The 21678-nt window shown below is 48.0% G+C and overlaps 1 protein-coding gene across 1 annotated transcript in view; it reads right to left on the reverse strand.

Annotated features, from left to right (window-relative positions):
- Window positions 1–21678, reverse strand: part of Timp3 (TIMP metallopeptidase inhibitor 3) — a 46854-nt gene that overhangs the window by 7024 nt on the left and 18152 nt on the right. The gene's annotated exons all lie outside the window — the stretch shown is intronic.

Consider the following 21678-nt stretch of genomic DNA (forward strand, 5'->3'; position numbering starts at 1 on the left):
AGACAAAGCAGGTGAAACATACCCTTGCCTTTTCCGTAGCTTCCTTCGATAAGTGCTAATTAGAATCATTATCCTTAGCACCAAAAAAGGAGGGACTGTGACAATTGGCACTCCGAGTGCCAACAGTCAACAGTCTCCACCATCTCCTACGGTGTGCGTTATCTCCAGTCATGACTATAGCCCACAGGACGAAGAGGGATTGACTGAGATGGTTAAGAGTCTGTTCCTTCTATTTCTACTAGACTGTTTTTAAAAGACTCTCTCCCTCCAAAGCAGTGTTAAGAGTTGTTTTTTTTTTTAAAGCGAGCCCCACAGAGCAACCAAGGACCCCAGGGGTTGAAAGGGAAAACTAGAACAGCAGCAAGTAAATCATCATCGTCATCGTGTGTGCTGGGGGTAGGGGTGGGGATAACCTAATTTTTTAAAAAATTTATTCACTTTACATCCCGATTGTGGCCTCCTCCCTCATTTCCTCCAGGTCCTACCCTCCCTCAGGTATCACCTAATTATAAGAACTGCTGAAAGGCTGGAGCTGCAGCAGGAACAGTGTGGCAGCCGAGGGGCTCCTGCGAGGACTTTGCAGAAAGGAAGCATTTTTACTGGTGTTGAGCTGAGAACCAAATCCTTTAGCTCTAAGATGCTAGTGATGCTCCAGCCTCAAGTTCCTTCAGACATGGAACATTCAAGAAATCTATGTTGAATAGAATACCCTTTATGGAAATAAAAGAGTATTACACACACACACACACACACACACACACTCATCCTGCTGCATCCTTTATCCTCCTCCCTTGTAGATATCCCATAATATTTCTAAATTCTTTGATTCATCTATTTGCTTTAAAAAAAAACATCTTAGTGAAGAACCAAGTCCTCATCCCTCTGGGGTTTCCAGCTTACTGAGCCTGGATCCCACATTTGTAGTCAAACATGAAATCAGAACTCAAATTAGTCAGTGACCCCTCTAGACTTTTGTTTACCATCCTGGCAACACAAAGCCCACTGGTGAAGCCAGAGCTTAGGCGGTTCAGGTTAAGAGAGGGTGACTGCCTGTTTCCAGGTCTACTGTAAAAGCCAGACATTGACAAGGTGCCAGAACAACCTCCGCAAAGGCTCTGCCTCCATTTCTGGTGTCTCCCTTTGCAAGCCCGGGAGCAGCAGGCAGCGAGCCATCTTCCCAGAGGCCCCAGGGACTCTTTCATCTACCCTAACCTCATTAGAACTGCTGGGCAGAAAAAGCAGGTCCACCTGGACTTGGCAACAGACACTCAAGGAGCTGAAGTGACCGACTTCGTGTTCAGCTGCTTCCTTTACCCAGAAGGTAAACTGGGGAGTAAGGCTTTGCCTACGAGGGAAAAAGCAAGAAGAGGGGTTTACTTTAAATAGCAGCGTCTAGCCTTTCCTGGCTTGCAAAGAGCCTTGATATAGACAGAAAACGTCTTAGGCAAGCCTGCCCTATAAAGCTGGGCACTTCTGGAAGCTTCTGCACATAAAGTCAGCCAAATTTTTTCTTACCCCGAAATGGCCTGAGCTTGGAACTTTTTTTCATCTGGGGATAGTTTAGAGAAAACACACTGAGTTTTGTTTTTGTTTTTTTTTGTTTTTTTTTTTTTGCTCAGGGAGTTACATCAGAGTTCAAATCCCACTGTCATCTCTATGTGGCCTCACTATGGCTCTCTTCCCTTAGATCTCTTTGGCTTTCTTGGACCAATGCCACTCACATCGATTACAAGTGACATCCATATAACTCGTGGAGAAAGGCCATAAACAGCTGGGCTTGGCAGGTTCCCTGTGTGGAGTCAAATCCTAGCACTGGTGTCATGTGACCAAAGGAAATGTACTAAACCTCTCTGGACCTTAGTGTCCTAATGCATCAAATGGGAGTGTTGATAGCAGTCATCAGAAAGTTGCTGTGAAAGCCAAGAATAAGCACGGAGAATAGTATGTGACCTACCCCAAGCATCATTCATCTTAACTCACTGTCACTAGCATTGCTACCACCATCAGAAGCTCACTTGATATCTGTCTACCCTAAAGCCCTGTCAGCAAAGGTCTGTCAAACCTTCATGAGATTAGGGCAGAGGAGAGGTTGCTGGCTGGGTTGAAAGTGAAGGAAAACTCACCAAAATACCTCAACCTTGCAAAACTCACAGAGAAAGGTACAGGAGCACATGTGGGGTGATCAGAACTAGTGTACATGAGGCACCTCACCATCAGTGTCCCATCTTGTCACTACAGATAGCCCAATAGCGATTTAGTGGGACCTGCCAAACAAGATGGCATCTGTGGTCCAGAGAGACAGAGGCAGAAGCAGAGACAGTCCAGGGTAGAGGCCACACCACTGGTTTCTCTACAAAAGCAAAACCTCTTGAAACTAAACTAAAATTAAACAACATTCTACGTTCCCAAATAGATTCAGAGCCTTTCCAAGTCAAATCGCTTGCCAGCCCCAAGTCCACCTATTTGGCTCCTGAATCAGTATAACTTCATTTACTTTAGTTTGTCCTGTACAACTTTTGGATGTGTGTTAGTCTGTGTTTTCCTATTTGGCAGTAAGGTTTTCCCCCAGAGGCAGTCACTGGCCCAGGCAGGAGTCATAGAGAACAAGAAGATTGCGGGGCGTCCAAGACTTCAGCAGCAACAGAAAACAGCTTCACAACTTGGAGCTGACATCCAACTGCTCCCTCCACCTCCAAATGGCAGCTTTGAGATGAACCAGGCTGGACACGGGTTCTCTTTACTCCTGCTAGAGAGTGGCCACACACTGTGTCACCCAGTGTCCTCCAGCAGCTGAGCCAGCCTGGGCATGGCCTAGGTTGGGGTCTTGAAGCAAGAATGCTTGGCAGGGGTGATAGCAAGAAGTAAAAGCCCCATTTCCTGCTTCCACCAGCTGCCCTCTAGCAGGGAGACAGGGTAGAGTTAAGCATCATCGTGGAGCCTAAGTGCTGCCATAGACCAGAGAGAGAGGAGGCCCAGCCCGACTCGGCCTCTTGAGGCTCCTTAGGTCCTCTGTAGTCTTCTCTGCTTCTGAGGGCACGCAGATTTTTTTTAAAGGGACAGGAAGAGATTAATTAAGGCATCAATAACAGTTCAACTTAAAAGTTCCCAAGAAGAAACTGCCTAGAGGTTGAGTGTCGAGGCAAAGAGAAGGATGATAGAAGAGTTGCCCAGAATGCCCTGGGTTCATTCTACAGAGCACAGGAAGGAAAAGAACAGGCTGTGGGTACTTGGGGAATTGGCGCACACATCCACAAATATATGTGAAGTGCGCAAGTCTATCAGAGATAAGGGAAAGCAGGCATAAAAAGCACATCTCCTCAGAACAGGCTTCTTCCTTGTGATACATTTTGGAAAGTGTGTCTGCAAAAAACTAAAGGCGGAGAGAGCCCAGCCCTTCCAAGCATATCATATTATTACTTTTCTTCCTCCCCCATTGCTCACCCATCCACTTTGCTAGCCACGTGGACCTCAGCTGCACAAGCTTTAAACGGTAACAGTTCCAAGGCAAGCAGATCACTGGTGTAGCTCTAGGAATCACACATCTGCTGTTAATCAACCTATTCGAAGAAGGACAAGACACCCTGGAGCTGGGCTATGCCTCTCCCCACAACCTTCCACCCTGCTCCACCAATCCAACCACCACCAATCAAACCCACACCTTTTCCTCCCTGACCTGGGTCTTCCTATTGACAGGCTGGAAGGATGGAGCAGCAAGGTTGCTGGTCTGGCTAATTTGTGGGATAAAGGCCCCCAACTTTGTGGAGATGACCTATCTCGGGCTCCCATCAGGAGCCATAAGGCTCCTCCCTCTCCTAGGAGCCACCTGACTGGCTGGCTGGCTGGCTCTGCCATGAAAATGTAGAGACACAAGGGCAGGCAGGGCCCTGTGTAACTCTCCAGCCCTCCCTCCCTCTCCACTTCTCTCCCCCTCCCTTCCTCCCCTCTCTGATTCCTAGCAGGGATCTACAAATAGGGACCACCAGCAAATAATGGTAGATGGTTTACTTCGCTTACTGTGCTTCTCCAGCACAGGACAATTTGTGTGTAAAGTACTTTGCAGCCTTGGAGCACTGTGCAGGTGGCAGGTGATTTGGAAGCAGGAGTCTGGACAGCACTCGCAATCTTGTAGCACTTTCGGGCTCTTCAGAAAAGAAGGCAGACAGCATCCTCTTGCCCTCGTCCTTTACTAGGTTCTTCTCAGGAACCTGTTTGACCCTTTGGGGACCCTTGATGTATCTACGTTTGAGGACAAGGCAGTAGAAATGAAAATGAAGGAGGCAAAAGATGAAGGAGGCCTAGAAGCTCCTCTTCCCCCTGGTTCTCAGCTTTGTGGGTGACAGGACCCCAGAATCTAAAAACAAAAAAACAAACAAACAAACAAAAACCCTCTAAAATGGCTCAAGCCAGAATGATCAGAACAAGAAGATGTCTAGTGATAATGGCATGAAATAACAGGAGGCACAAGGCACATTGGTGTTGTCGCTGTGTGGCCTCCTGCAGGTCACCTCCCATCCTAGCAGCACATACAGACAGGACGGGCCTGGGTTACCAAGCTCATAGGTACTCTCCTTCACAGGGAACTCTCCCTGCCTCACCAAAGCCAGTTTGTTAAAATTACCCAAAACGTTTTAAAAAACAAACAAACAAACAAAAAAACCAGTCCAATCAATGGTATATTCTTACTTAAATCACTCTCTTACATACCACTGTGGTCGTCAGTAAGGGTCTAAATGGCCTGTGCAAGTGACAACTCCCACCTGCTCAGAACCCCCAATCAGGACCTTCCACGATTCTTATGCCTCTCTCTATGGCACTCACACCTGGAACTCAACTATAGGTGTGAGGTACAATTAAATCCTGGGAGTAGGCCACACCCGTCACCAGGCCTTTGAGGGCCTTCTCCATCTCAGGGAATGGCAGTCCAAATCTTTACCCTTGCAGCTGTTAGGTTTGGACACCCTTGCTTCACCCCCTACATAGCTCTCTTCATCACCTGTTTGTTACATCCTGCTCAGGGTGCCCTCTCCACTGCCTCCCTGCATACCCCTCCCCAAGCCCACAGTACCTCCACCAGGCTCTAGCCTCATTGTGTTTTGCCACATGCCACCGTCAGGTCGCCTGTTTGTTGATTTTATTTGCCTAAATAGAATGCAGGCTCCCAAGGTAGGTAGGTACTTTGTTTGGCCAACTGCTCTATTCAGAGAGCCCAGGAGGACTGGAAACATCACGGGCTTCTAATATATCTGTGCTGAATACCCTGAGTTTTGTGTGATTTTTTTTTTTCACATACGCAGCGCCACACACAAAGAGGATGGAGACTCAAGGATAGATATGTAACTCTCTTGTGTAAACTGTGGAAGATAACCAAGTCTTTCTTAGCTTTCTATCCATCAAAATGTGATAAGGGCGGTTCTCAGTTGGTAGGTCAAACATCTGTCCATCCCCCGTTGACTGAGGCCTGTGCCTGACTGGGGGATAGATAATGAGATAAATGAGGCCCTTAGGAACTCTTAGGTCTACAAGGCAGGAGAAACACAATGATAGCAAAGTATCTCACACACAGAGGAAGGAACTAGGGCCAGAGCCCCCAGGGCACAAAGGAGTGGAGCCTGCTTTGGGGGAGGGTTACCAGGAACATCTGTTACAGGATCCATCCTACAGAAGACACCTTGTTTGGTGCATCTGAAGTTAAAGGAAACAGAAATTTGGACCAGACTTTGGGAGGAGGGGGGTGGGGGAAGGGCCAGGAACTAAAAAGAAAAAAAAAAAAAAAAACTGGCTGGGAATGAGGCAAAGCTGCAGCTGGCTCCTAGTAACACCAAGGCCCTCTTCCCCCTTTCCAGGAGGACACCCCTCCCCCACCAGCTCCCCCAAATAGGCACTTCCTACATCCTATCCTGGTTCCCCAGGGCTGTTCTTCTCTCAGTCAGTTTCAAAGGCCCCATTTTTGTTGATGTCGAAGCCAAGGCCAGACGTTATAAAATGCACTCCTCACCAAGATAAGCAGGCTCTAGTTCAAAGCCTGTCCTGACTAACTCTTTCCGTTAAGTAAAAATATTAATCTTGGTTTTATTTAAGCAGGGTTTTTTTTTTTTTTTTGGCAAGAAACGAATGCCTGCGGCTAAAAATAAACCCGATCCGTACACGCTCAGAAAAATCTGGAAAGCTGCAAATCATTTCAACCCAATTCCATCTCAGAATGCCTTTAAAACGGCCCCACCTCAGAGCTCCAGTGCTTTGTATCCAGTGGCTGGTACCCACATTGTGCTCTGGGGTCTCTGGGCAAGCCTGGCCTTGGGATGCTCTGTTTTCAGTCCTTGGACCTCTAGGGAGAGGGAAGAGAAGGATTGTGCAGGGTCCTGCCTTGTATGCACTGTGTGAGTCTGCTCAAGCCAGGAGCCAGGAAACAGTCCCTGATGGTGTTACTGTTTGTACACAAAATAAAGAGGCCATGAAAGAGAGGCAAAAGAATACAGATCCAGAAGGTTAGGTTGCCTGGAACTTGGTCACCCAATAGGAACAGGAAACAAAATGTCCAGCATGCTCCTTCTGCTTTCCCATTCACACCAATGACGACCTCAGTGTGATGACCTCAGTGTGAAGCTCTCCGAGACTAATGGCAAGGGTCCCCGTCCTCAAGCATCTTCTCAGATTTGGGATTAATGCAATTAATTTCTAATGCAATTGCTTTTCAAGGCAGTTGCCCTTAATTGCTTCCTTGGCCACTGGCAATTTGGGAGAAGGATGTGCCTCATTTGGCCAAGGACAGGGCAAAAGTCCTAGGGATGGCTGGTTCCTGGATATAAAGCTGAATTAGCTGCCAATAAGGACCTGGGATCTGAAGAGGTACATGGTGTTTCTGTGGTGTAGGTTTGCCAGGCACCAGTAAGGTGTCACATGGGCTTCTACTTCCTTTCCACACATTGGCTTCTCTTTAACGAAAATGCTGCCTCCCCTGGGAAACGTGTTTCCACAGGCCAAGCTACTCCCATGGACTCTCACTGTTCCACTTCCCGCTCTTCCCTTCTGGGGAAGCTGCTCTTCTGTGATGAGTTCTTTGGTACTCAACAGCATCCCTAGTAACCAGATGACAGGTACAACCTGGGGTGTCCACACTTGGCATCAAGCCTACATTGCAGCAGGCTCCCAAAAATGTTCCCTGAGTGAATGGATGACACTGGGAGAGGGAATGCAAGGTTAACAGAAAAGCACAGGATTGTTTTCCTGCCTAGTCTCCTGTAACAGAGTACCAGTTCCTAAGGGCTACTTAGACAAAAAAAAAAAAAAAAAACAAAAAAAAAAAAAACAGGCAGGTGAAGTGTATCTGAGTCCAAAGAGACCCCGGTCCCAAACAGGGATGGTTCACACTCCAAGCAAAGTGAGTGAGGCGATGCTGTTCTTACAGGGGGTTGCAGTCAACCTGCTGTCTCTACGGAAGGGCTGCGCTCAGACCCTGCGAGAGATGTGGGGACTCAGGCTCAGGAACCTAAAGGAAGCAAGCTCCCACTGAAAGCTCTTCCAGGCCTGCCACTGCTGATTTGCTCACAAAGGCCTTGGTGGGCAGGAAAAACAAATTCAGCTGCCCTTTCTGGCCACCTCCCATCCTGTGTTTTTCTGCTTTCACTGTGTATGTTCTTCTTCTTGTTCTCCGGGCCCCTTCCCCTTCTTCTTTTTTCCTCCTCTTCCACAAGCACACTTGGAATTGATCTAGTCCCTGCTCAGTATTTACTCACAAGGATATAAAGCACTATGATCCAACATCACGCCTTAGAGAGCTGGCAATAGGCAGGTCGGCAAGGCTCCTACCTTCGGGACCATCTTTCTGCCTTATGAGACCAAGAAGATGGAAGTAGGGGGTAACAGAACAGAACCACAGGCCAGAGGGGTCATCCTATTCTAGTTGCCATCTGAGAAGTTACTAGAACCAGAAACAAATGGGCTTGTTGGTAGGTGTAAGTAAAGGTAAAAAAAAAAAAAAAAAAAATTTAATTAATTAGAAACTCATAGACTAGAGATCCCAGCCTAAAGAGTGACAGAAAACATAGCCTGCAATAGGACTGGTCTCCCAAGTGAGTAACAGCTCCTCAAGTGATGGTATCTCTAGTACATGCGCTCTTATGGGAGCATGCCCCCCAAAGCCTTGGGAAACCCCCAAGAAACTAGTTTGGGTCTCCATGCCTCTCTTTGCATCAGACCCACAACGGGCTACTTCCGCTTTATAACCTATTGCTGAAGCTCAGCGTTAGGATTTGATACTGCCGTGTCCTGTCCCAACTCAAACCCCTTAACCTCCTGGACTAGGTTTGCCTTGGGTGTTTGGTTGGTCTCCTGTGCTGTGGCCAGAGAAGATATAGTATCTAGGGTGCACACTGACTTCTACTGAGCTCAAACGCACTCAGAGTTCAGGACTGCCCACTTGCTCTTTGCGATTGGTTCACAGTTGGCAAGGAGGGGGGCGCGGCGAGTGGGCCACCCTGACCTTCCCTCCATGGGATCCAGCCCCTTCCCATGGGCCCATGGGAAACTTTATCCCACACAAGTGGCCACCAGAATAGCAGCCTGGTCTTCAACCACAGCCCCTTTGAAGCAGTGCCCAGAAAATACCGTGCCCTCCAATGGCTCTCAGAACATTGAGCTTTCAGGTCAGGTCGTTTGTGAGAGCAGAACAGCTGGCAGCATCTCAGGAACTGTCTATAGAATTTGATTTTTCCTCCTAATTGGGATTTTGTTTGCTAGAAGAGCTGAGGGATGGTGGGAGAGGTTTAGGAACTGAACCACCATTAAGCCAAGGGACCTCCCCTCTGCCCACCAGACCTGAGGGCAGCGATTCTGTTCCCAGAAGGCACCAGGAGGAAGGAGCAGAAGGCATTGCTGTGGCTTGAGCATTCAGCAATGTCTGCTCTGTTTCTGTAGTATATTTTATGCAGCACAGATGTTAAGAAACCCTGGTATGACTTTTTAACATGTTCTTTGGGTATCTTCAACCCAGCAAGGTTGTGGATAGCAAGTGCAAATTGCTGGGAGGATCCCACTGGAAAAAGGTGTTACTGGCCCCAGCCCATCAGCTCATAGCTCCCATGCCCAGGCATGTAGACACTCACGTAGAACAGGTATGAGAAAACTCTACACGTGTAAGCTCTAAGACAGTTAATCAGAAATAGTTATCATGAAGGGTGTGAAAGAATGTTTCTCTGAGATAAGCTCCAAGTGCCTCTTCAAGTCCCACCTAATTAAAAAAAAAAAAAAAAAAGGTAAAGAATGCTAAGTGCTGCCTTTTCTGGTCCTGGTGGATAATGACAGAATTAGAAAGCCAGCTCCCACCATATTTTTGGTATTTCTGAGCCATCTTCCCTGGCCTGGCCAGTGTAACTGGGGAGGAGAAGGATCAGTGATAAAGAGGGAAAAGACCATCTAGTCTTCGAACATCTCCTCCACAGGACACACGTACTTGAATGTATTCAGTAGATATCCCCCGGTGGTCTAGCACACACCACGGCAGACGCTCTGTCAGATGGCGAAATACAACAGCAAGCAAGACACACACCTACAGATAAGTCATCTGCTCCTTAAAGCTAATTGTAGTGTTTTTATTGGACGCAGAAAGAAACAAAGCTCAGGGGAGTTGAGGAACTTGTCAGAGGTCATACAACTAGAAATTAAATCCAGATGTGCCCAGCCACAGGGCTCGCCCTTTTTCTATTACTCAACAGTCAGCAAGCATGGAATGCTCCACCAAAAAGGTCAGATGCATCAGAAATGAGGAATGCCAACGCTGAACAATCAGGGAAAGACTTAGGAAAACCATTGCTGCTGAGAGCTTTCGGCTCCTTCAACCCTTGCAGTGTCTAAAGACTCTACTGCAAACTGGATCTAGTTTCCAAACCTCGTGTGGATTCATTCTAGCTTCTAGGATGGCTTCTGGTTTTACAGGCCATTCAGAGTGTACCTGTCCCCATCAGTCAACAGTACAAATGCACTCTGAAAGAGGGTGGATGTGATAAACTGGCTGCAACACTGGACACTAGGGTCCCATCCCCTACCTAGGACGATTGCCACGGCACCAGCATCCTCAAATCATGTGCGTGGAGCACAAGTCATTTCTCTCTTCCCCCTTCACCGCATAGCCGAAGTCAGGACAGTGTTTCATATAAATAACCAGAGTGACCCATCGCTTTTGAGTCTGCCTGCCCACACAGGAAGTGGTGTCACAACATGAGTTTAGCTACTCGCGGAAACATGTTTAGGCACTGCTTCTAGATGCTCCCAAGGGCAACAATGGAGAGCCAAGGGGGGGGACACACTTCCAGTGTTAACACACCAATGCCCGTTTACAACAGGCAACGGAAGCACTGCAGCTCAATACAAGTAGTTCGACATTGACCCAAAACGCCGCTGAGTCACTGGAGCATGCTGGCAGCTTTCCGAGATGAGAAATCTATTTGCTTGGATCGTATCATTCATTCGGCCCTCCTGTTATCAAGCACAACAGGTGCCAACATTTATGTGCAGCTACTGCGCATCATTGGTGCTGAGTACTGTAGGTGGATTGCTCCATTTTGAGCCTCACTAAGACCTCATAGAGGAAATGCTGTCCTTAGCACCATCTCATAGCACTGAAGCATATGAGGATGCATTATTTTCCCAAGATCACCTCATGAGGAAGTGGAGAACCCAGCAGTCCAGGTGGCCTCTCAAGTTGCTGTTTATTATCCTTGGTCCACATTTACTTAACCTTCCAGCAGTGCCTCTTTATACACTAGCGAGCTGGGCACATTTTAATAGATGGACAGGACTTTCAGGGTCACTAAGTATAACATCCTTTAAGTTTGTTTTGTTTTGTTATTTTTGGTTTGGTTGGTTGGGTTTTTGTTTTGGTTTGGTTTGGTTTTTGGTTTTTTGGTTTTTTTGAAACAAGGTTTCTCTGTGTAGCCTTGGCTGCCCTGGACTCGCCTTGTAGACCAGGCTGGCCTCTGAACTCACAGAGATCCACCTGCCTCTGCCTCACAAGTGCTGGGATTAAGGGCGTGCGCTGCCACTACCACCGCCTGGCTCCCTTAAAATTTCTTGTCAGGCCCATCGCAGAGTTAATCTGTGCCGTGTGAAACATCTGTGACCTAGTCCAGTCTATCCTGTGTTTTGCCTATTGTACTATCTCTCTGTGGTAACTTTCTCCTAACTCTTAAGTCATTTGTCAGGATAGATGCTGTCACAGATTCTGAGGGTTCCTTCTCTGCCTCTGGCTCACTTTCCCGTTCTCCCCACTGTTCTCTTCGTGTTTACGTTCTCTAACTGCCATGGCAGGGTATGAATGCAAACTTCCCGGGAAGCGGGGGGGAGGAGAGAGGAGAGAGGGGGGAGGTGGGGGTGGGGGTGGGGGATGGTGGGGAGGTCATGTGTGCGTGTGTGTGTGTATGTGTGTGTGTGTGTGTGTGTGTGTGTGCATGCGCAGGAGGAGGAGGAGCATCCATCAGGGCCAAATGGAGAAAGATCAAATTTCTCCTACTCACGATGAGTTTATTCATGGCCATTCGACCTAAGACATCACCATTGTTCACTTAAAATATTAAATGTAAACAAGGGTAGATCTTACCTTCTCGGTGTGATTTAATGAGTCTACCTGTTACTACTGAGTAACTGCGTATCTGAGTGTGGAAATACAGGATTTGAGGTTAGAAGGGGGAAAAAAATCTTCCTTTTGTTTTTTGTTTTGTTGTTTTTGTTTTTCCTTTTTCTTTTCTTTCTTTCTTTTTTTTTTTTTTTTCTCAAGACAAGGTTTCTCTGTGTAGCCTTGGCTGTTGTGGACTCACTTGTGGACCAGGCTGACCTCGGAACTCACAGAGATCCACCTGCCTCTCTGCCTCCCAGAGTGCTAGGAATGCAGGCATTGCACCACCATGCACGGCTGAAAATCTTACACAGCAAGCCCTGAGTGGCAGGAAGAGCCCTAGGGTAGGGGCGCTTGGCCAACTGATTCGCTTTGTCTTCCGCTCATTTTCGGTGTGAGTTTTGCCTACCGGTACCTTTCCAAATCCTTCTATTTTACACCAGGATCAAGTTGTCCCTTACTAGCCCAGAGCCTGGCCCTATTTTATTTGTCCCTTTGTACTTCTTTTTTAGGTATTTTCCCTTCAGCTCTACTTTCTTCATTGTCCCCTGTGTCATGTACCCTGTGTTCTCTCAAACCACATTTCTGAACATCGAGGTCATTGGGGTGTGTGTGGCCTTGTCTTAAGGGTCCTTCTTGGTATAGTGCCCATCCTGATGGTTTGAACTTGTAGAAGTGGGTATGGAGTGGCTCCTTCTGCCATCCAAAGTGGCAGAGGGTGTTTGCTAATGAGAAGCAAGCACCATGAGGACTGGCCAGGATGCTGCGGGATGGACACTCTGCTGAGAAGAACTCACTCTGAGTAGAGTGATGCTAAACACTCACATCTCCTCTGGGCCCTTCCACTCTCCTTGTGGCATGGCACAGGGACACCATTAACATTCACCTCCCCCCCCCCAAAAAAAATAGCACAACCTGGGTGGCTTATTTGTCATGCTCCTTGAGCCCCTTAGAGAAAGCTGTTCTGAAAACAGGAGCAAACAAACTCCCTTCAGTTTCCCTTACAACATCCTGGACCTGACTTACTCACATCCTTGCCATAGACGTTTCTATTTATGAAAGACAAGGAAGATTGAATGGGTCTCGCTCTGGGGATTTTTTTTGTCTTCAATTTCCCTCCTCTTTCCCACCCCTATGCCCTTGGTTGAGTTTTTTTTTTTAAAAAGAGGAAAAACATAAACAAAACATGATGTGGGTAGCAGCTCACAATGTTCTAGCTGGATCCTCTCTGCAGCCGCAGAGCACATCAGTAGGATCCGCAGGAAACACCTTGCACATCTGCTGTGAGAGCCAGAGCACAGGGAGGTATGCACCGGGGGAGTCCCAGGCCGGGCAGGCTCCCCAGGCTGGGCGCAGGAAACAGGAGCAGGATCCCAGGCCCTGAGAGACAAACATGTAGATGGGGGTGGGGGGTGGGGGAGCTGTCTCTGGTGTTTCCCAGTGGGAATTCCTGAATGTTTATCTATTTCCCAACTATCTACACCTAATCTGTCATAATAGGGGGGAAAAGGGGGAGGAAGATTGGCAGCTTCCTTGCATCTCCTGTTGTGGATTTAGCAGCCTCTCTTACTGTGAAAGGTGCGTGCCGTGTAGAAGTCATGCCGTGTATATGAGGACTTGGAGTAACCTAGAACTGAGGGTTGAATCTGCATTACTCTCTGTGTGTGTGTGTGCGTGTGTGCTCGTGTGTGTGTGTGTGTGCGTGTGTGTGTGTGTTGGTGAAGTCTAGGGTCTTGCCCATGCTAGGCAAATTCTTTACCATTAAGCGGTATCCCCAGCCCTTAAAAAATACTTTTTTTTTTTTTAATTGCAAGGCCATGTTTTGTAATATAGCCTCAACAGGCTTTGAACTTGAGATCTGCCTGCTTCCACTTCCCAAGTAGCTATGACTACAGATCATCTCTCTCTTTCTCTCTCGGGCAAACTGTCTTACCCTTTGCATGCTGAAAATGGAGATGTGCAGAAAAGCTTCCTCCTGCCGCACCCACAGCCAGAGATTATGCAAAAAAAGAGTCTAAAGTGGAGGAGCCAGAGGACATGGAGGACACCAGGAGAACACGGTGTCACCGAATCAATGAAGCAGGCCTCATATGGGCTCATAGAGACTGAAGTGGCAAGCACGGGCCCTGCATGGGTCTGCGCCAGGGCCTCTGCATATGCTATGGCTGTTAGCTTGGTGGTTTTGTGGGACTTCTTACTGTGGGGGCAGTTGTGTCTCTGAGTCTTTTGCCTGCTCTTAGGACTCTTTTCCTCCTATTGGGTTACCTTGTCCAGCATTGATATGAGGGCTTTTGCCTTGTTTTTATTGTATCCTTTTTGTCTCGTTTGTCTCTTGAAGGCTTGCTCCTTTCTGAAAGGGAACAAAGAGGAAGTGGCTCTCGGGGAGAGGGGAGTTGGGAGGAGTGGAGGGGAAAGAAACTGTGGTCCTGATGAGAGAAGAATCTATTTGCAATTAAAAAAAAAAAAAAAGAAAGAAAATGGAGATGTGAATTCACGCCTTATAGGGCTGGGAGCACTGAGATACAGGGCTTGAGGGAAACAGCAGCATTGATTATTCTGGAACAGGCTCCATTCCCAAGGCCATGAAGAAGCTGGAGGGCAGTAAGCAAGAGAACCAGTAAGTTCTAAGAGAAGAGAAAAGGAAATGGAGAGAGCTAGCTGAGCCCCATATGGGGCATTGCAGGTTCACAGCCTGGCTGCCAACCTCCCCCCTCCCCCACCCATCCCCTTCTTGGACCGGCAGCTGCCCCACTTACTCTCAGCCAGCATATTTTGATTTCAGGTCAGGTAGAAGCAAGGGACGTTGACTGGTATCCATCCAAGGGGACAGTGCAGAAAAGCCCAGCAAGAGAAGGGAGAAGAAGCATGGATGTAAATGCTAACTTGTGATTGACATCTTCCGGGTGGCATCTTGGTCCTTCCTGGGAACGAGGAGCATTTGGACAAATCCAAAATAGTATGTTGGTGTGTGTGGTGTGCCTTTCCAAAAAAACAAAAAACAAACAAACAAACAAACAAAAACCTGCCGTCCAACAAGTTTGTGGGTGTGGGAAGCCAATCTTGATATACAAAGTTAGGTCTGAGGAGAGCCATGACTTGGCAGGCCTGCTTGGGCCAGGGTCAGTGAGTGGCCAGAGCCAGGCAGGAATAGACAGTGGCCAGAATTCTGTAGGAGGTGAAGACCAGACCCAGACCAATTAGGGTCTGATGGAAAGCAGGACCACTCTTTATAAATCAGGAGGCCAGTGGCCTTGCTGCTATGAAGATGCTGGCTAACAGGAGCATCTGGCACCAGTCAAGTCCCAGGCTAAGAAGAAAGCCTGCCATAGGGGGTACAAAAGAAAGCTGAAGGCCCAGGGGCCAGGCTGCACCCCTACCCCCAACTCTATCTCAGTCATAATTAAGTGCCAACTGGGAGTCAGCTGGGCAAAAAGGAACATGTTTCTTTGTTCTGTCCACTGGTTGGTAACATTACAGACATTCTTTGGGCATCAACAAGAAGAGTTAAGTGAGGGAGTCATGCTCAGAACCACTAGGCGTGATCATGAAAGGAGGGCCCAGATCAAAGGTAGCAGCAGCATGATGCTGCTCAGTTTAGTTCCTACCTATCTGGCTTTGAGACTGGGGTCAGCCAGATGGCTAGACAGACTGCTAAGAATTGCCTAGCTGAATTTAGCAGATGCTATTTTGTCCCTGTCCCCTTTCAGCAGTATGCTTGGAGGGGTAGACTTTGGTGACATGTGACTTGACATGTTTCAGGTAAGTCAGGTAAGTCTAAGAAAAGGAGTGAGCTGATAGTCTTCTTGGCTACCCCTGGAGCAGTGGGAAGGTAACAGACAGTTGCCCCCAGAAATGCTGGTTTTGGCCTCCTCTCCTACCCCCCCCCCCCCGCCCTAAGGGGAGGGGACAAGTGTAAGTTTCCTCAAGGGAATGACTCTCCCAGGATGTTCAATGTCACTCAGTGCCAGCACCACTCCTCTCTGCTGCTGCCAGCACTGAATGCTGGCACTAGTATGCTGGTGCACCAAACAAGAAAAAAATGTAACATGAAGGGTATAGGCTGTTTCTCCCCCCAGGTCCAGCCCATTGGGTAGATTAGAACTCCCAGATGTAATGAGGAAACCTTGATTCTACTGCCTAGACTTCTAACTTGTAGGATCACCATGGGCCAAGTCACCTCTCACCCCTGCTTCCTCAACCGGGAAGCAACGGATAACTGAACAAATACTCTTAAAACTGGCCCTTCCTCCCTAGGTGCACGTAGCTCAGCAAGTAGCTAACCTGATGACTTCTTTCTCGGATGCAGCAACCAACAGGTGGCAGAATCTCCCAGAGTCTGTATGGGGTGTCTGAATGATCTGTTTCCCATCAACAAAGAATACTGGCTGGACGGACCCTAAATGGCCCTCTTAGAACTTGCCAGATTGGGTTTTGCCCACTCAAATACTGGAGCATGGAAGCTAAGTTTGAGCCTGGCTCCACCTCCCGCCCCTACTGTAGGCCCAAGACAAAAAAGACACTTGATCCATCTTGAGTCCCAACGCCCACCCCGCATGTTATTTCATGCATTTCAGTCAGTGTTAACAGTCCAGGAATCTTCCAAGAAGTGACATCTCCACATTTCTGGCACTTATTATGGTAGAAGAGACAGAACAACAGCAACAATGCCCAATAAAATGCCAGATTCTTTAGGGGAAAGGGAGAAAGACAACATACCTCAATAATGAAAAGAAGCCATGGAAACAGAGATCAGATCTTATAGAACCTTCTAGAACTTGTTAAGAAGCCACTGGAGAGCTTTGACCAAGCCATTGCTGATGAGTGCCTGACATTTCAATAGCTTTCTCTGGCTACTTTTGGAGAATAGATTGTAGGGGGCTGAGCTGAAAGCAAAGAAATTAATAGCCATCACCGACACCCTTCCCCTCCCTGCCTTCTAGGGCCACTGTAAATAAACCTCACAGGAGATCTCTTCTAACACCCAGAAAAGCACAGAGGCACAGGCAGGGTACAGATGGTCACATGTTTGAAAATCCATTTGTACAAGTAGGAGCTTGCAGGGCCTGGCACCGGGCTAGCTGGAGCTGTGTTCCTGTATGGTTGCATTTCAAGGAAACAGGGTAGAGTGGCAGACTCTGCCTGCCCCCATGCAGCTGTCCCAGTCCAGATGAATCCACATGCTTAAACAGGGAGCTTTGGGTGAGGCCACGCCTGGCTCTGCTTTGGCTGGTGGTGCTGGACTTGGGGTAAGCTAACACCCAGCAATGTGTCATGGATGATGCTGATGAGAAGCCATTTGCTGAGTGCCTGACACATGCTCGCCTCCCCAGCTGGTCTCCCTTTCAGGATAGGAAGAAAACACAGGGAAACTGGAGACCAGGTTAGCTAGGGGGTCTGCAGTTTCAGAGTACCCCCTCTATAAGGAAAATAACCTAGAAAACCCCCAGCACCCCTGGGGAGCACATCCCAGCATCATGAGTCCCAGGCTTCTCTTTCCACTGAGGTATGGAGTACTGGCTTGCAGGCTGGAGCCTTGGATTCCAAACTGTGCCTCTAGGCTCCCACAAGTGGAAAGAGAGTGGGTGTGACAACAGTGTCATAGTGCTGTCATGCAGCGAAGGGAAAACACAGTGCTCGGATGACTCACTCACTCAGACACCTCCTGAGTGACGTCGGGCTGGGGTTCACGCACGGGCAGACACCTTGGTGCTTAGCAAATATTTGCAGAGCCCAGATGAATCCACATATTTAAACAGGGAGCTTTGGGTGAGGCCACGCCTAGCTCTGCTTTGGCTGGTGGTGCTGGACTTGGGTAAGATAATACCCAGCAATGTGTCGTGGCTGATGCCGATGAGAAACCATTTGCCTGGCACATGCTCGCCTCCCCAGCTGGAGGTGAGCTATCCAGAAGTTTCATTCCTCTAAAAGGCCAGAAGACAGTAACTAATCAGATGACCTGTACGCATTAGCTAGTGTCAAACAAACAAACAAAGAAAAACCTGCTAATTCCTTAGGATTTGAGTCATCTGCTGTTCCTGTAACAGGAATACTCAGATTCACCAGCATTTTACAAAATGGAATGAAGGTATTTGCTTTTCCTACTATGGCTGCTGGCCCTGCCAGTTTTCCAGTCTGCTTCTTGCATTGTTTCTTTTATATAATGACGCCACTGTGCAGGAAAAAAAAGGGTGGAGATAGCAGAATGAAAATGGCATACCTAAGACATGGCATTTGCAGGGTACCCTCAAGGCTGTCTCCTAGACTGGCCCAATCCTACACACATGCAGACATGGTTTCACCTCTGATGGAATCATATGGAACGCATATGTTGATGATCTGTGTTCCTTTAATCCAAACATCAGTCATTCGTATAGTTCAGCCCCAAGAGCTTGTTGGGCGGTTTTGTAAGCATCTCTGTGACAAATATCCTGTATGTTAATGTCATGTGTATGCTCATGAATATACATACATGATTGCTTATATGCACATGTACCTATCCGTGTACACTGACATCTTAACTGATTGTTTTACCTGGACCTAGAAGCTATCTCTTGTCTTTAAACAATAGTCATTTAGTAGTCCCAGAATACAAGCCAGAGAGTCCTTAGCTCATATCAGCCGACCTCTCTGTAGACATCTCAGGGAGACATGTAGCTATGAGAACATTTGACACAGCTTTTCAGGTCCCAGGAACTCACAAGTGCCTCCCAAGTCCCTCTACCTGCAGCCTGTGTTGCTCACCCACAGAGGCCAGCTGGTGGCAAGCCTTAAGGAAAGCCTATCTGTCTGCGTTTGTGTTTGTTATTCCTTGTGGATTGTGCAGGACCTCATTTGTTATTTTGAAGTCCTGAGGCAACATCCCAGGATTGATTGGGGGACCACCGGGAGTATATTCATTTGTCACAAAGTCACAGCAAGGGGCCACCTTCCCAAACAAAGTTCCTTTCTGCCTTCCTGATCCTCTGCTCATAAAAACCCTTGGCCTGTAGTGGGCAGTTTTAGGATGCTGGGTGTTCAGGGAGCATCCCTTTCAGAGCGAAGGCAAGCTGCCCTCTCTATGCTCAATCATGTCAGTCCTTAAATAAGAACAGAGAAAATGCTGGGCATGGTGACTCACACCTTTAATCCCAGCACTCGCACTGCACTAGGGAGGCAGAGGCAGGCAGATCTCGGATCTCTGTGAGTTCGAGGCCAGCCTGGTCTACAAAGAGAGTCCAGGACAGCCAGAGCTGTCCTGGGGCGGGGTGGGGGGGGGGCGGCGTGTACAAAAAGTGAAAAACAAAACACACACACACACACACACAAAAAAAAAGAGAAAATGGATGTGAACATCTCTTGTGAAGGGGACCGAGGGGACTCCATTCAACCAATGGAAGCAGATTCTGTGTCCTACATGCCCCTGACCAATCTGAACTCAGCTATTCCTAAAAAATTTTATTATAATACATTACACAATACATATGCATGTGTAATTACATCCTCCATCTTAAAAATCACTTCCCCCAGCCTGTGCGATTCCCAGGTGCACTTTGCTCCAAGCAGAGGTCTAGTGATGGTCAATGTAACGCCAGTCCTTGACCCAGTAACGAACCTGTCTTCCATGAAACCCTTTCTCCTTACTCTCCCTACACCCAACTGCTCAATGTAAGACGCTCAACAAATAGCACTAGTTTTCCAAAGTCAGTGAAGGAGCGACTGGCTCTAGTGGAGGCAGGAGGGTACAGCTGCAACAGGATTCAAGGGCATTTTGTTGTCCTTTATGATAACCATATTAGATAGCACTCCACTGCATATATACAAATAGATATAGATGAATAGCCTTTACCTGTACAGGCTGGAGGTAGGACTGTTAGGTGAGTTGCCTAAATTGCCAGCGCCAATGGGGGAGATTCTATAAAGACCAGCCCTGGTCTTTTCACACAGAATCCAGACTTTCCTCCCAGCCCCCAGGTGGCCTCTCCCTAGCCCTTTGAGAGCTTGCCAAGTTTTCTCTGGTCCCAGCCAGTCACCATGCTGTCTGCCCAGATCCCAGCCTCCAAGGTCCCTTGTGTTTCTCTGAGATGCTCCCCTTCCTCCTCCCCATCAGCTGTCCCTGCTGGCAAGTGCTCACGGTTTCCCAGACTGCCCCCCTGTAGGCCTGGGCCAGCTTTAGGCCAATGCACAGAACCCTGGCTACTTCTAGACTTGTAGGACAGGAAGGACACTCCGAAGCCTGGTTTCCCAGACTCACTTAGGAGCGAAGCCGAGGAAACCTGCCCGCCCACAGCTCCCCATAGGGACATTCCACTTGGATGTCTCTTGTGAAAGGTGCCATGGATCCGTCCCATAGCAGGTGCCTCAGAGACAGAGCCACACAATCTGCAGGTCCACGGAGTAATCAGGGCTCTCAGGGAAACAGCATAAGATCTGAGACATCCTCCTTCCCCCCCCCCCATGAGCTATAAGGAGCACCCCCAAAAGAAGCAGGCTGTGCTGCTGGCTTCCACCTACCATGGACACCTCAACCCACACAGCAGATCCATGGAAGTTTTGCTTCCCCTCTATTGTTCTTTTATCTGATTATAAAAATGGTATGTCACTGTTGTGGAATTTCATTTTCCGGAATATATGGGCCAAAATCAGGCAAAACTGTACACCTCATAAATAAACAGCTTTAATATATATGTTCTTACTTTTCTCTACGCATCTATATACCTATTACTATCTTTTATTATTCTTATTTTTTTTAAATGCTTCAATTACTCAAAAGTGCTTTTTCCTCCGTGTTTGATAAAGAATATACCACAGGCTACTTTATGACTCTTTGGAGTCCTGCTATGTTAAATAACACATATTTAAGAAATTTCTCTGCAGGAAACATTAGGCATTGCCCATTTATATCTTTGCACCAAACTTCCAGACACACAATTATTTGTTAAAGGACATGCACGTTGTGGGAGCCCTGGATGCACGGTACAGGATGACTTTCCCTGTGGGGCTAATACTTTTCTCACCAGTAGCCTGTGAAGGTGAGACCCACATCCATGAGGCTGGAAAACATCAAATGCCAGGATTCCCCGTATAGCTCTGCCAAGTCCAGGGGGAAGCGTCTGGAAATCCCCAAAGTGATCTGCACCTGGAATGAGCCATCTGCTGAGAGGTGGGAGGAGGGTGGGCAGGTGGAAGGGGATGGCTAGTCTGTTTGCTTGTCTCTTTTTGCAGGTGCAGAAGCAGGCAGTGAGAGATAGTGAGTATGGCGGGGGGGGGGGGGGGGGGGCGCGCACCTAGGTTCTTCTCTATGGGTCCCTAAATGTGTCTCTCCACTGACAGGGGTTATGTTTAGGTGCTCCCTGGCTCCTGGAAGTAGCCAGGTTCTGGTGACGTCCTCTGAGCCTTTTTGTCATGTGGCATGGAGGCATATTGTGGAAGCCAGAAATTCCAAGTAAGTGGGAGATGAGGGGGGAAAAAAAAAAAAAATCAAGCCAACCTTGCAGAATTGCCCCTATGCAATAAACTAATCGGATTAAACTGGGGAGGGGATGGGGAGCGCTGGCCTCTGATTATAGGCTTTAGTGTGCTGGGCTCCCAGATGGTGCCAAAGCATTGGGAAAGTGGAAGGTTAGGCAGAGAGAAGGCCACAAACTCAGAGAAGACAGGCCTGTGTCCTGGAGATGGCCTGTGGTCACACCCCAGAGAAAGTAACAATGGCCTTGGGCATAGGAACCAGTTGCAGCCTGTTTGCCACACACCACATGAAAAGATGCCCTCAAGGCCCTGATTTCTTTGGGACTCCAGGGCATGGGGAGATCACGCTGATAGTTTTCCTAGAAAACCATGTGGGAAGAGAAAGTCTTTAGAAAACAGTCATAGTGTCCAACAGTTCCCTTGGGCCAGTAGTGGAAGCAGAAGTCAGGCCAAAAGGGCTACATAAGGAAGTCAATGCCTAGCAGGGCATGGTGGCACACACCTTTAATCCCAGCACTCAGGAGGCAGAGTCTGGTAGATCTGTGAGTTCGAAGCCAGCCTGGTCTACAAAGTGAGTCTAGGACAGCCAAGGCTACACAGAGAAATGCCTGCTTAGTGGTCCAAGCTAG

The sequence above is a fragment of the Acomys russatus genome, chromosome 31 (genome assembly GCF_903995435.1).
Source record: "Acomys russatus chromosome 31, mAcoRus1.1, whole genome shotgun sequence".
NCBI lineage: Eukaryota > Metazoa > Chordata > Mammalia > Rodentia > Muridae > Acomys > Acomys russatus.